Source organism: Mustela nigripes, chromosome 5, assembly GCF_022355385.1.
Source record: "Mustela nigripes isolate SB6536 chromosome 5, MUSNIG.SB6536, whole genome shotgun sequence".
NCBI lineage: Eukaryota > Metazoa > Chordata > Mammalia > Carnivora > Mustelidae > Mustela > Mustela nigripes.
Genome location: NC_081561.1, coordinates 25,609,598 through 25,622,068, shown reverse-complemented (window position 1 = coordinate 25,622,068; position 12,471 = coordinate 25,609,598). Strand labels below are relative to the sequence as shown.

The 12,471-nt window shown below is 44.4% G+C and overlaps 1 protein-coding gene across 2 annotated transcripts in view; it reads left to right on the top strand.

Annotated features, from left to right (window-relative positions):
- Positions 1-2,560, top strand: part of ZSCAN31 (zinc finger and SCAN domain containing 31) — a 37,686-nt gene extending 35,126 nt beyond the window's left edge. For both annotated transcript variants that reach the window (XR_009404372.1, XM_059399652.1), the window contains one exon: positions 1,376-2,560. The gene's annotated coding sequence lies outside the window, so the exon portion shown is untranslated. The remainder of the gene's footprint in view (positions 1-1,375) is intronic.
- The last annotated feature ends 9,911 nt before the right edge of the window (positions 2,561-12,471 follow it).

The window sequence follows — 12,471 nt, the reverse complement described above, 5'->3', positions numbered from 1 at the left end:
GCAGTCCCGGCCCCGCGCCCACCGTGCACCCGCCTCGCAGTCCCGGCCCCGCGCCCACCGTGCACCCGCCTCGCAGTCCCGGCCCCGCGCCCACCGTGCACCCGCCTCGCTGATGCGCCTCCGGGTCGAGCATTGGTTCTGTGGGTCGTCTCGCACTTTGGTCTCTTAGGTCACGTCCCTCCCTGGAAGCCTCTGTGTCCACGGAGCCCCGGGGGCCGACTTCTGCTTTTGTTCCCCGGCTTTGCGGGGCAGGTGCGGCCGCAGGTTCTGCCGCGGGGCCGGGGCTGCGGCCCGCGGTCTCCCGCCGGGTGGGGAAGGCCTCCTGCCGCAGGCCTTAGTCCTGCATCGGGGGCCGGTTGCCGTCCGCGCTGAGCGGAGCGGCCCGGTCCGTCCCCTCGCTGTGGCTGCCGCGCCGTCCCGCCGACACGGCTCACGGGGCGCCTCTGTCGAAGGCTGGTCAACCTCAAACCGGGCTTCGTCCCGGGACGCGTGTGACCACGGGGAGCGTGTGCGCGGTACGGCACCGCGAGTGCGGCCGGAACCCCGGCCTGCGGCGCCGCCGAGCCCGCTCGTTCCCGGGTCGCCTCCGCACGGATTTTACCACTATTTGCTCGGGTCCGTGAAGACGACTGTGGGCGTTTTCGCAGGGGTTGTGTCACCGCTATTGTGATGAGATTCTATTTAGGGCGCCTGGTTCGAGTGTCTGCCTTTGCCGTGGGTCGTGATCCCACGTCCCGGGATAGAGGTTTGCGTGCGGCTCCCCGCTGCAGGGAGCCTGCTTCTCCCTCTGCCCTCCTCCCGCCGTCCTCTCAATCCGTCTCTCTCTCCAATAAGCAAAATCTTTTTTTTTTTTTTTTTTTTTTTAAGTTGAGAGATTTTAGTTACTTGAGAGCTCACGCACACAGGCATGCCCTGCAGGGTGGGCTGGGAGCGGCAGAGGGAAGGGGAAAATCAAGACTCCCCGCTAAGCAGGGAGCAGGACAGAGGGCTCTGTCCCAGGACCCTGAGATCATGACCTGAGCCGAAGGCAGACACTGATCCATTTAACCTACTCCGCCACCCAGGCGCCCTATTGGGGTTGCGTTAGATGGGTAGATTGCGTTGGGTAGTATGGACATTTTAAGGATAATTGTTCTCCCACTCCATGAGCATGGCATGTGTCAAATTGTGTCATCACCAGTTTCTTTCACAGTATTTTATAGTTTTGACAGTACAAGTCTTTCACCTCCTTGATTAAGTTTGTCCCTGCGTATTTCATTATATTTGGTGCAACTGTAAATGGGACTTTACTTAATTTCTCTTTTTTAGTTCATTATAAGTGTACAGAAATACAGCAGTTTTTCTGTGTATTGATTGTTTTTTGTGACTTTGTTAGGGTCCGTGATCAAAGGAACGAGACTGATACAAAGCCAAGGTCAAACAAAACTTTATTTCGCGCCAAGCATCAAGAATCAAACTGACCGGTCAGGACTATCTCTTACAAAAAGGCGAGGACGATGTTCCCGACAAGGTCACTCCCAAGAAGGCCGCTCCTGACGAGGCTGCTCCGCAGATGAGGCCGCTCCATGATCAGAGCCGCTCCCAAGAAGAGGCCACTCCCAAGATGAGGCCGCTGCTCCATGAGGTTGCTCCCCAGACAGGGCCGCTCCCAAGAAGACGCCATTCTGGACAAGACCGCTTCCCGGACAAGGCCGTTGTCAAAGAGGCAACGATGACAGCGACGATGACGAGGAGGACAACCCGGATGACACAGACTCTGCTCCCCACGATACCACTCTGACAAGGCTGCCACCCAGAGGAAGCCACCGCTGCGGACGAGGCCACTCGTGGCTCGCGGTGGCGAGGCATTTTGCAGCAATGCTGCTGGCTGCTAGGGGCCATTGACATCTCAGGGCCACTGGCGTCTCGGGACCGCTGGCATCCAGGGGCTGCAGGTGTCAGGACCGCTAACCGCTGGGCCGCTGGACTGCTGGTGTCTTGGCACCTCTGACATCTAGGGGCTGCAGGCGTGGGGACCGCTGACCACTGGACTGCTGGACCGCTGGTATCTCGGGACCGCTGACCGCTGGGCCGCTGGACCACTGGAGTCTCAGGGCCGCAGGCATCGAGGGACCACTGACAGCTGGACCACTGGTGTCTGGGCAGCTCGAGGCTGCTGGAAGCTGCACATGGCTGAAGACTGCAGGTGGCTCAGGGCCGCCGGAGGCGGGGCCTCAGGCGGCTTGAAGCTGCAGGCGGCTGCTCGGGGCCACCGGAGGCAGGACTGCCGGGGCAGGGACCGCCAGTGGTGGGACTGCTCGCGGGGGTTATAGCTCTTACAAGAGCTGTTACAGCTCCTCCACTCCACGGACTCTTCGCTCCCGTGGACTCTTCCACTCCCACCGACTCTTCTGCTCCCATCACAGCTCTCCTCTCTCCCGCTAGCCTCGCAGAGCAACCTTTATGCGGTTGGTTGAGCCCCACCCCCATACAGGTGGCCAATCGGATCTCAATTCACCCTAGTGGATATCCACATGCTGCACCGATTGGACATCTTCACCTGGCCTACCCCACCCCTACATCCGGGGTCCACAAGCAAGTTCCTCTGGGAGGGGCAGGCCCTTACAACTTCACTGAATGTATCAGTTCTAATGGTTTTCTGGTGGTGCCTTAAGAGTTTTCTCTATGTAGTGTCATGTCATCTGCAAATAGTGAGTTTCTTTCCTCCTAACCAATTTAGATGCCTTTCTTTCTCTGTTCTGGTTGCTGGAGCTGGGATTTCCGGTACTATATTGAATAAAGATGGCGACAGTGGATCCTCCTCTTGTTCCTGACCTAAGGAGAAAAGCTCTGATTTTTTTCACCATTGAGTGTGATGTTCACTGTGGTTTTTCATATATCGCTTTCATTATGTTGAGGTATTGCCTCTAAACCTTCTTTGTCGAGGGTTTGTATCGTGAGTGGATGTTGTACTTTGTCATATACTTTTTCTGTGTGCATTGAAAAGATATGGTTGTTACTTTTTGTCTAGTTGATGTGAGGTTTCCTGTTGATTGATTTGCAAATATCAAACCACACTTGCATCTGAGGGATGAATCCCACTTGATGGGATTGATGCATGCTTTTTAAAGTATGTTCTTTTATATATACTTCTATATACAGTGTATATAAAGTATGTAAAGTGACACTTTAAAAAATGTATTTTTGGATTCAGTTTGCTAATACTGAATACTGTTAAGGATTTTTGCATCTGTTTTTGTCAGGGATATTGGCCTGTGCTGCTTTTTTTGTGGACTAACATCAACTTACGGAGGAATCCGTCTAACTCGGCTACATTAACTAAAGCTCTCCAGTGTCCTAGGTACAGAATAATTTACCTCCTTGAAGTTGCTCCGGCCCACAAGCCTCAGATGTTTGCAGTAGATTAGTAAGGGGCTCTTTATTTGAGAGAGATACGTGGATCAGAGAAAAAAGCAAGAGACTATCAGACCATGCTTATCTGCCTAACCCTTGGCAGGATTAGGCCTGCATCAGTTCAAACCTTAACCAACGGGGGCAATACCCTTGACCAGGCCTCATAGCTCCCAACAAGTCCCAGTAGTTCACTTTTGCCCTTGCTTCCCTTGCCTTTGGCGATGTTTCTAGGAAGAAGTTGCTGCAGCTGAGGTCGAAGAGGTTTCTGCCTTTGTTCTCCTTAAGAATTTTGATGGATTCCTCTCTCACATTGAGGTCTTTCATCCATTTTGAGTCTATTTTTTGTGTGGTTTAAGGACATGGTCCAGTTTCATTCTTCTGCACGTGGCTGTCCAATTTTCCCAACACCATTTGTTGAAGAGACTTTTTTCCCATTGGACATTCTTTCCTGCTTTGTTGAAGATTAGTTGACCATAGAGTTGAGGGTCTATTTCTGGGCTCTCTATTCTGTTCCATTGATCTATGTGTCTGTTTTTGTGCCAGTACCATACTGTCTTGATGATCACAGCTTTGTAAAGGAGCTTGAAGTCTGGAATTGTGATGCCACCAACTTTGGCTTTCTTTTTCAATATTCCTCTGGCTGTTCAGGGTCTTTTCTGGTTCCATATAAACTTTAGGATTATTTGTTCCATTTCTTTGAAAAAAATGGATGGTATTTTGATAGGGATTGCATTAAATGTATAGATTGCTTTAGGGAGCATAGACACTTTCACAATATTTGTTTTTCCAATTCATGAGCATGGAACATTTTTCCATTTCTTTATGTCTTCCTCAGTCTCTTTCATGACTACTTTATAGTTTTCTGAGTACATATTCTTTGCCTCTTTGGTTAGGTTTATTCCTAGTTATCTTATAGCTTTGGGTGCAATTGTAAATGGGATCAACTCCTTAATTTCTCTTTCTTCTGTCTTGCTGTTGGTGTATAGAAATGCAACTGATTTTGGTGCATTGATTTTATATCCTGACACTACTGAATTCCTCTATGAGTTCTAGCAATTACGGAGTGGAGTCTTTTGGGTTTTCCACATAAAGTATCATATCCTCTGCAAAGAGTGATAGTTTGACTTCTTCTTTGCTGATTTAGACGCCTTTGATTTCTTTTTGTTGTCTGATTGCTGAGGCTAGGACTTCTAGTACTATGTTGAATAGCAGTGGTGGTAATGGACAGCCCTGCTGTGTTCCTGACCTTAGGGAAAAGCTCTCAGTTTTCCCCCATTGAGAATGATATTCAGGTGTGTTTTTTGTGGATGGCTTTTATGATATTGAGATGTGTACCCTCTATCCCAACACTGTGAGGAGTTTTGATCAAGAAAGGATGTTGTACTTTCTCAAATGCTTTTCCAGCATTTGTTGAGAGTATAATATGGTTCTTGTTCTTTTATTAATGTATTGTATCACATTGATTGATTTGTGGATGTTGAACCAACCTTGCAGGCCAGGAATAAATTCCACTTGGTCATGGTGAATGATTCTTTGAATATACTGTTGGATCCTATTGGCTAGTATTTTGGTGAGAATTTTCACATCCATGTTCATTAAGGATATTAGTCTATAATTCTCCTTTTTGATGGGGTCTTTTTCTGGTTTGGGGATCAAGGTAATGCTGGCCTCATAAAATGAGTTTGGAAGTTTCCCTCCCATTTCTATTTTTTGGAACAGTTTCAGGAGAAGAGGAATTAATTCTTCTTTAAATGTTTGGTAGAATTCCCCTGGGAAGTCATCTGGCCCTGGGCTCCTGTTTGTTGGGAGATTTTTGATGACTGCTTCAATCTCCTTACTGGTTATGGGTCTGTTCAGGTTTTCTAATTCTTCCTGGTTTAGTTCTGGTAGTTTATATGTCTCTAGGAATGCATCCATTTCTTCCAGATTGTCAATTTTGCTGGCATATAATTGCTCATAGTATGTTCTTATAATTGTATTTCTTTGGTGTTGGTTGTGATCTCTCCTCCTTCATTCATGATTTTATTTATTTGGGTCCTTCCTCTTTTCTTTTTGATAAATTTGGCCAGGGGTTAATGAATTCTTTCAAAGAAACAGCTCCTAGTTTCGTTGATTTGTTCTACTTTTCTTTTGGTTTCTGTTTCATTGATTTCTTCTCCGATCTTTATGATTTCTCTTCTCCTGCTGGGTTTAGGCTTTCTTTGCTGTTCCTTCTCCAGCTCCTTTAGGTGTAGGGTTAGGTTGTGCACTTGAGACCTTTCTTGTTTCTTGAGAAAGGTCTGTACTGCTATATACTTTCCTCTCAGGACTGCCTTTGCTGTGTCCCAAAGATTTGAACAGTTGTGTTTTCATTTTCATTTGTTTCCATGAATTTTTTTCAGTTCTTCTTTAATTTCCTGGTTGACCATTCATTCTTTAGCAGGATGCTCTTTAGCCTCCATGTATTTCAGTTCTTTCTAACTTTCCTCTTGTTATTGAGTTCTAGCTTCAGAGCATTATGGTCTGAAAATATGCAGGGAATGATCACAGTTAAGACCTGATTTGTGCCCCAGGATGTGATCTATTATGGAGAATGTTCCATGTGCACTAGAGAAGAATGTGTATTCTGTTGCTTTGGGATGGAATGTTCTGAATATATCTGTGATGCCCATCTAGTCCACTGTGTCATTTAAAGCCTTTATTTCCTTGTTGATCTTTGGTTAGATGAATCTGTCCATTTCAGTCAGGTGCTGTTAAAGTCCCCCCACAATTACTGTATTATTGTTGATGTGTTTGATTTTGTTATTTTTTAAAAAGATTTTATTTATTTATTTGACAGAGATCACAAGTAAGCAGAGAGGCAGGCAGAGAGAGAAGGGGAAGCAAGGCTCCCTGCTGAGCAGAGAGCCCGATGTGGGGCTCGATCCCAGGACCCTGGGATCATGACCTGAGCTGAAGGTAGAAGCTTTAATCCACTGAGCCACCCAGGTGCCGCGATTTTGTTATTAATGGATTTATATAATTGGCTGCTCCCATGTTAGGGGCATAGATATTTTAAATTGTTAGATCTTCTTGTTGGACGGACCCTTTAAGTATGATATAGTGTCTTTCTTCATCTCTTATTATAGTCTCTGGCTTAAAAATCTAATTTGTCTGATATAAAAATTGCCACCCCAGCTTTCTTTTGATTTCCATTAGCATGGTAAATTGTTTTCCACCCCTTCACTTTAAGAATTTTATTTATTTATTTGACAGAGAGAGATCACAAGTAGGCAGAGAGGCAGGCAGAGAGAGAGGAAGGGAAGCAGGCTCCTGCTGAGCAGAGAGCCCGATTGGGACTGGATCCCAGGACCCTGAGATCATGACCTGAGCCGAAGGCAGTGGCTTAACCCACTGAGCCACCCAGGCGCCCCACCCCTTCACTTTAAATCTGGAGGTATCTTTGGGTCTAAAATAAGTTCTTGTAGATAGCATATTGATGGGTCTTTTTTTTTTTTTTTTAATCCATTCTGTTACCCTTTGTCTATTGTTTGGGGCCATTTAGCCCATTTACATTCAGGGTAACTATTGAACGATATGAATTTAGTGCCACTGTATTGCCTGTAAAGTGACCGTTACTGTATATTGTCTCTGTTCCTTTCTGGTGTATGTTACCTTTAGGCTCTCTCTTGGCTTAGAGGATCCCTTTCAGTATTTCCTGTAGGGCTGGTTTGGTGTTTGCAAATTCTTTTAGTTTTTGTTTGTCCTGGAAGCTTTTTATCTCTTTCTTTTCCAGTGACAGCCTAACTGGATATAGTATTCTTGGCTGCATATTTTTCTCATTTAGTGCTCTGAATATATCATGTCAGTTCTTTCTGGCCTGCCAGGTCTCTGTGGATAAGTCCACTGTCAATCTAATATTTCTACCATTGTATGTTACACACTTCTTTTCCCAAGCTGGTTTCAGGATTTTCTCTTTGTCACTAAGACTTGTAAGTTTTACTGTTAGATGACGGAGTGTGGGCCCATTTTTACTGATTTTGAGGGGCGTTCTCTGCACCTCCTGGATTTTGATGCTTGTTCCTCTTACCATATTAGGATAATTCTCTATTATAATTTGCTCCAAAATACCTTCTGCCCCCCTCTCTCTTTCTTCTTCTGGGATCCCAATTATTCTGATATTGTTTCATCTTATGATCTCACTTATCTCTCACATTCTCCCCTCATGGTCCAGTAGTTGTTTCTCTTTTTCTCAGCTTCTTTATTCTCCATCATTTGGTCTTTTATATCACTAATTCTCTCTTCTGCCTCATTTATCCTAGCAGTAAGAGCCTCCATTTTTTATTGCACCTCATTAATAGCTTTTTAAAAAAAATTCAACTTGGGGGCGCCTGGGTGGCTCAGTAGGTTGAAGCCTCTGCTTTCGGCTCAGGTCATGATCCCACGGTCCTGGGACCGAGCTCCATGTCAGGCTCTCTGCTCAGCAGGGAGCTTGCTTCTCTCTCTCTGCCTGCCTCTCTGCCTGCTTGTGATCTGTGAAATAAATAAATAAAACCTTTTATAAATAAATAAATAAATAAATAAATAATTCAACTTGGTTAGATTTTAGTTCTTTTATTTCTCCAGAAAGAAATTCTCTAATATCTTCCATGCTTTTTCAAGCCCAGTTTGCACCTTGAGACTCGTCATTCTGAACTCTAGTTCTGACATATTACCAGTGTCTGTATTGATTAGGTCCCTAGCCGTCAGTACTGCCTCTTGTTCTTTTTTTTGTGGTGAGTTTTTCCGCCTTGTAATATTGTCCAGATAAGAATATATGAATGAGAGAATAAAATACTAAAAGGATGGCAAAGACCCCAGATAAATATATGCTAACAAAACCAGAAGAGACCCGAAACTGTGGGGAGAAGAATGGAGGAAAAAATTAAAAAATAAAAAAACACACATATATTAGACTGGTGAATAGAACAGAACAACCCACTTGATTTTGGGTATATTCTCATCTCTTAGAAGAAACTACCTTCCAGAATTTTAAAGAAAAGAAAACTTACATATACAAAAATAAGGGTAAACATGGTGAAGGGATGTAATATGACTGTAAAGATGAAAATTTAAAAAGATTCTAAAAAAGGAATTGATAAGTTGGTTGGAAAAAGAAGGGGAAAAAAGGAGAGAGTATGATCAGGCTGGAGCTAGATTTAGGGTATATTTTGATTAAAACCTATATGTTTACAAAAAATAAGGTTAAATACAATGGCGGGATAAAATATGACTATAACAATGAAAATTTTAAAAGGTTTTTTAAAGGTATTGATAAAATAGTTTAAAAAATTAGAAGAGAAAAGAGGAAAAGTTAAAAAAAATAGAATAAGACAAAAATAAATTTAAAAAATTTTAACTTTGCAGGGCACTTGGGTGGCTCAGTGGGTTAAGCCTCTGCCTTTGGCTTAGGTCTTGATCCTGGTGTCCTGGGATTGAGCCCTGCATCGGGCTCTCTGCTCAGCGAGGAGACTTCTTCCCTTCCTCTCTCTGTGCCTGCCTCCCTGCCTACTTGTGATCTCTGTCAAATAAATAAATAAAACCTTTAGTCCTGCAAAGTTAATTTTTTTTTAAAGGATCTTGGGGGGAAAGCCATGAATTCTATGCATTGTTTTCCCTTAGCTCTGGAGTTCCACTGTTCTTCTTGATCGGTCAGCTTGATCTTGGCTGGATGTTCTTGCTCATCTTCTGGGGGAGGGGCCTGTTGTGGTGATTCTCAAGTGTCTGCCCGAGGCGGAACTGCACCGCCCTTGCCAGGGTCCAGCTAAGTAATCTGCTTGGGTTCACTCTTGGGAGTTTTTGTTCCCCGAATGCTTTCCTTGGATCTCTGGAGGACAGGAATGAAGATGCTGGCCTCCCTATCTCTGGCCCAGAGGAGCCGAGAGCTCAGGGCCCTGCTCCTCAGTGAGCCCTCGGAGAAAAATGCTCAGTCCCTCCTGTATCCCTGGTCTCCGGCCACGCTCTGAGCACTCTGACTGAGCATTTCTATCTCTGGCGCATGGCCCTATGCCCTGCTGTGTGCTCCCTTATGCTGTTCTTCCCAGAGGAGGAAGAAGGGGGTCTCCCTGGATCTGCCACTTGTGGGGTCCCTGCTCGAAGAGCAGTGGCCAGAGTGTCCCTCGCATCAGGGTTTAAGGTAAGCCCGAACTGAGAGCTCACTCCTTGGCTCTGTCTCTGTATTTGGCTTCCCCACTCTGATGCCTGGGGGCTCTACCACACTCAGGCACCTCCAGTCTTTCTGTGACTCCATGGGACCTGAGACCACACTATCCCCCAGAATTCCCCAGAGGCTTTACCCCCAATTAGCTTCTGGAGCAACATCCCTCGGTGGAGCAGACTTGTAGAAGTTCCGATTTTGTGCTCTGTTGCTCTGCCGCTTTCCGGGCCTGGTCCCTCCCCACCGTGGTCTATCTTCCCGTTGCTTCTGATTCACTTCTCTGAGCGTCTTACCTTCCTGAAAGTAGTGATTTTGTTCCTAGAATTGCTGCTCTTCTGTCTCCTGTTGAGTTTTTAGGTGTTCAGAGTGGTTTGATAACTATCTAGCTGATCTCCTGGGACCTGATGCTGTTTCAGTCTCCTACTCCTCCACCATCTTGCCTCCTCCCTTGGGGGCAAGAGCTGACATTTTATCTTGATTTTGGCCATTTTAATTAGTATGTGTCTTGATGTGGACTCCCTTGGGTTTAAGAGGGTTCCCCTTTCTCTGCTTTCTTGCCAACACTTGTTTGTGTTGTGTTGTTGATTTTAGCCATTCTGAGGTGTGAGGCAGTATCTCATTGTGGTTTTGATTTGTATTTCCCTGATGCCAAGTGAAGGGGAGCATCTTGTCATGTGTCTGTTGACCGTCTAGATGTCTTCTCTGAAGAAATGTCTGTACATGTCTTCTGCCCATGTTTTAATTGGAGTATTTGTTTTGTCAGTGTTGAGCCATATAAGTTAAGTTGGCTACTAACCCTTTATCTGATACTTCATTTGCAAAGACATTCTTCCATTCAGTAGGTTGCCTCTCAGTTTTCTTGTTTCCTTTGCTGTGGAGAACCCAGTGGTTTATTTTGGCTTTTATTTACCTTGCATCAGGAGAATAATGTTGCTATTGATGATCAGTGTCAGAGAAATCACTGCCTGTGTGCTCTTCAAAGATTTTTAGGGTTTCAGATCTCACATTTAGGTCTTTAATCCATTTTGAGTTTATTTTTGTGTGTGGTGAAAGAAAGCATTCTGGGGCTTCTGGCTGGCTCAGTCAGTAGAACATGTGGCTTTTGATCTTGGGTTGTGAGTTCAAGCCCCACACTGGATGTAGACATTACTTGAAAATAAAAGCTTTTAAACAATTTTTTAAAAAATGCAAAGAAAGTAGAAATACAAAGCGATCAGAGAGAGTGAGTGTGTGTATGTGTGTGCATTTTAAGCAATGTCTATACCCAAGCAGTTTTCCCAACACCATTTGTTGGAGACACTCTTTCCCATTGTATATTCATTCCTCCTTTGTCAGATCGACTATAACTGTGGAGTTATTTCTGGATTTTGTGTTCTCTTTAATAGATCTGTGTGTCTGTTCTTATGTAGTACCATACAATTTTAGTTACTACTACTCTGTAATATAACTTGATATCTGCAATTGTGCTATCTCCCATTTTGTTCTTTTTCAAAACTGCTCTGGCTCTTTGGGGTCTTTTGTTTAGGAAATTTTGAAATTTTTTCTAGTTCTGTGAAAAATGCTATTGGTGTTTTGAAAGGGATTGTGTTACATCTGTAGGTTGCTTTGCATAGTATAGATGTTTTAACACTATTTGTTTTTCCAGCTCATGAGCATGGAATGCCTTTCATTTGTGTTGTCTTGAATTTCCTTCATCAGTGTTCCATTATTTTCCGAGTACAGGTCTTTCACCTCCATGGTTACATTTGTTCCTAGGTATTATTTTTGGTGCAGCTGCGGGGCTGTTTTCTTAATTTCTGTTAGTTCATTACAAGTGTATAGAAACTCAGTGGGTTTCTGCTTACCGATTTTGTGTCCTGCTTCCTTATGAATTTATTTCTCAGCTAAAGAAGTTTTTTGGTGGAGTCTCTAGGGTTTTCTATATATAGTATCATGTCATCTATAAACAGGAAGAGTTTTATTAATTCCTTACCAATGTGTATGCCTTTTCTTTATGTTGTTTAATTTCTGCGGTGAGGACTTCCAGAACTATGGTGAATAAAAGTGATGAGAGTGGAATTCCTTGTCTTGTTCCTGATCTGAGGAGAAAAGCTATGTTTTTCACCACTGAGTATGATGGCTGTGGATTTTTCATATTAGACCTTAATTATGTTGAGATCTGTTCCCTTTGGACCTATGTTCCGGAGGGTTTCTGTCATGAATGGATGTTGTATTTTGTCAAATGTTTTTCTGCATCTATTGAAATGATCATAAAAGCATTTTAGTGTTTTCCCTTATTAATTTGATATACCATGTTGATTGTTTGGTGAATATTGAACCACCCTTGCGTCTAGGAAATCAATCTCACTTGATAGTAGTGTATTATTTTTTTAAATATATTGTTGGATTCAGTTTGCTGATATTTTGTTGAGGATTTTTGCATCATGTGCATCATGACCTACTTATTACACAAAGGAGGCTAGCTAGGGGCCTCCCTCTCCTACCGGTTCCTGCAAGATATGCCCCGAGATCTCGTGAGAGTTGGGCTGGGATTTCATGAGATTTGCCCCAAGATGATGGGAGATCTGGGAATAGAAAGAGGTGGCTTGGTTTTGGGAGTGCAAGTCCCAGACAGATCACCCTCAAGTCAGCAGCTTGGGAGAGCCTCGGGCGATGGCCTGTATTCTCAGATGAGCCCGCTCGTGCGCACATTGCTCCATCCTGCCAGGACTGCCCTCCTGTTTCTGCCACCTCTACTCTACTGTGAGTAAGGGACCACAAGGTCCATTCATCTCTATTTCTGTGCTGTAGCCTCTAGTTCCTTTTTTGGTGGTGTCTTTATCTGGTTTTGGTATCATGGAATGATTTGGAAGTTTTCCTTCCTCTTTTTTTGGGATATTCTGGGTGTAGAATTGGTATTAACTCTTCTTTAAATGCTTGGTGGA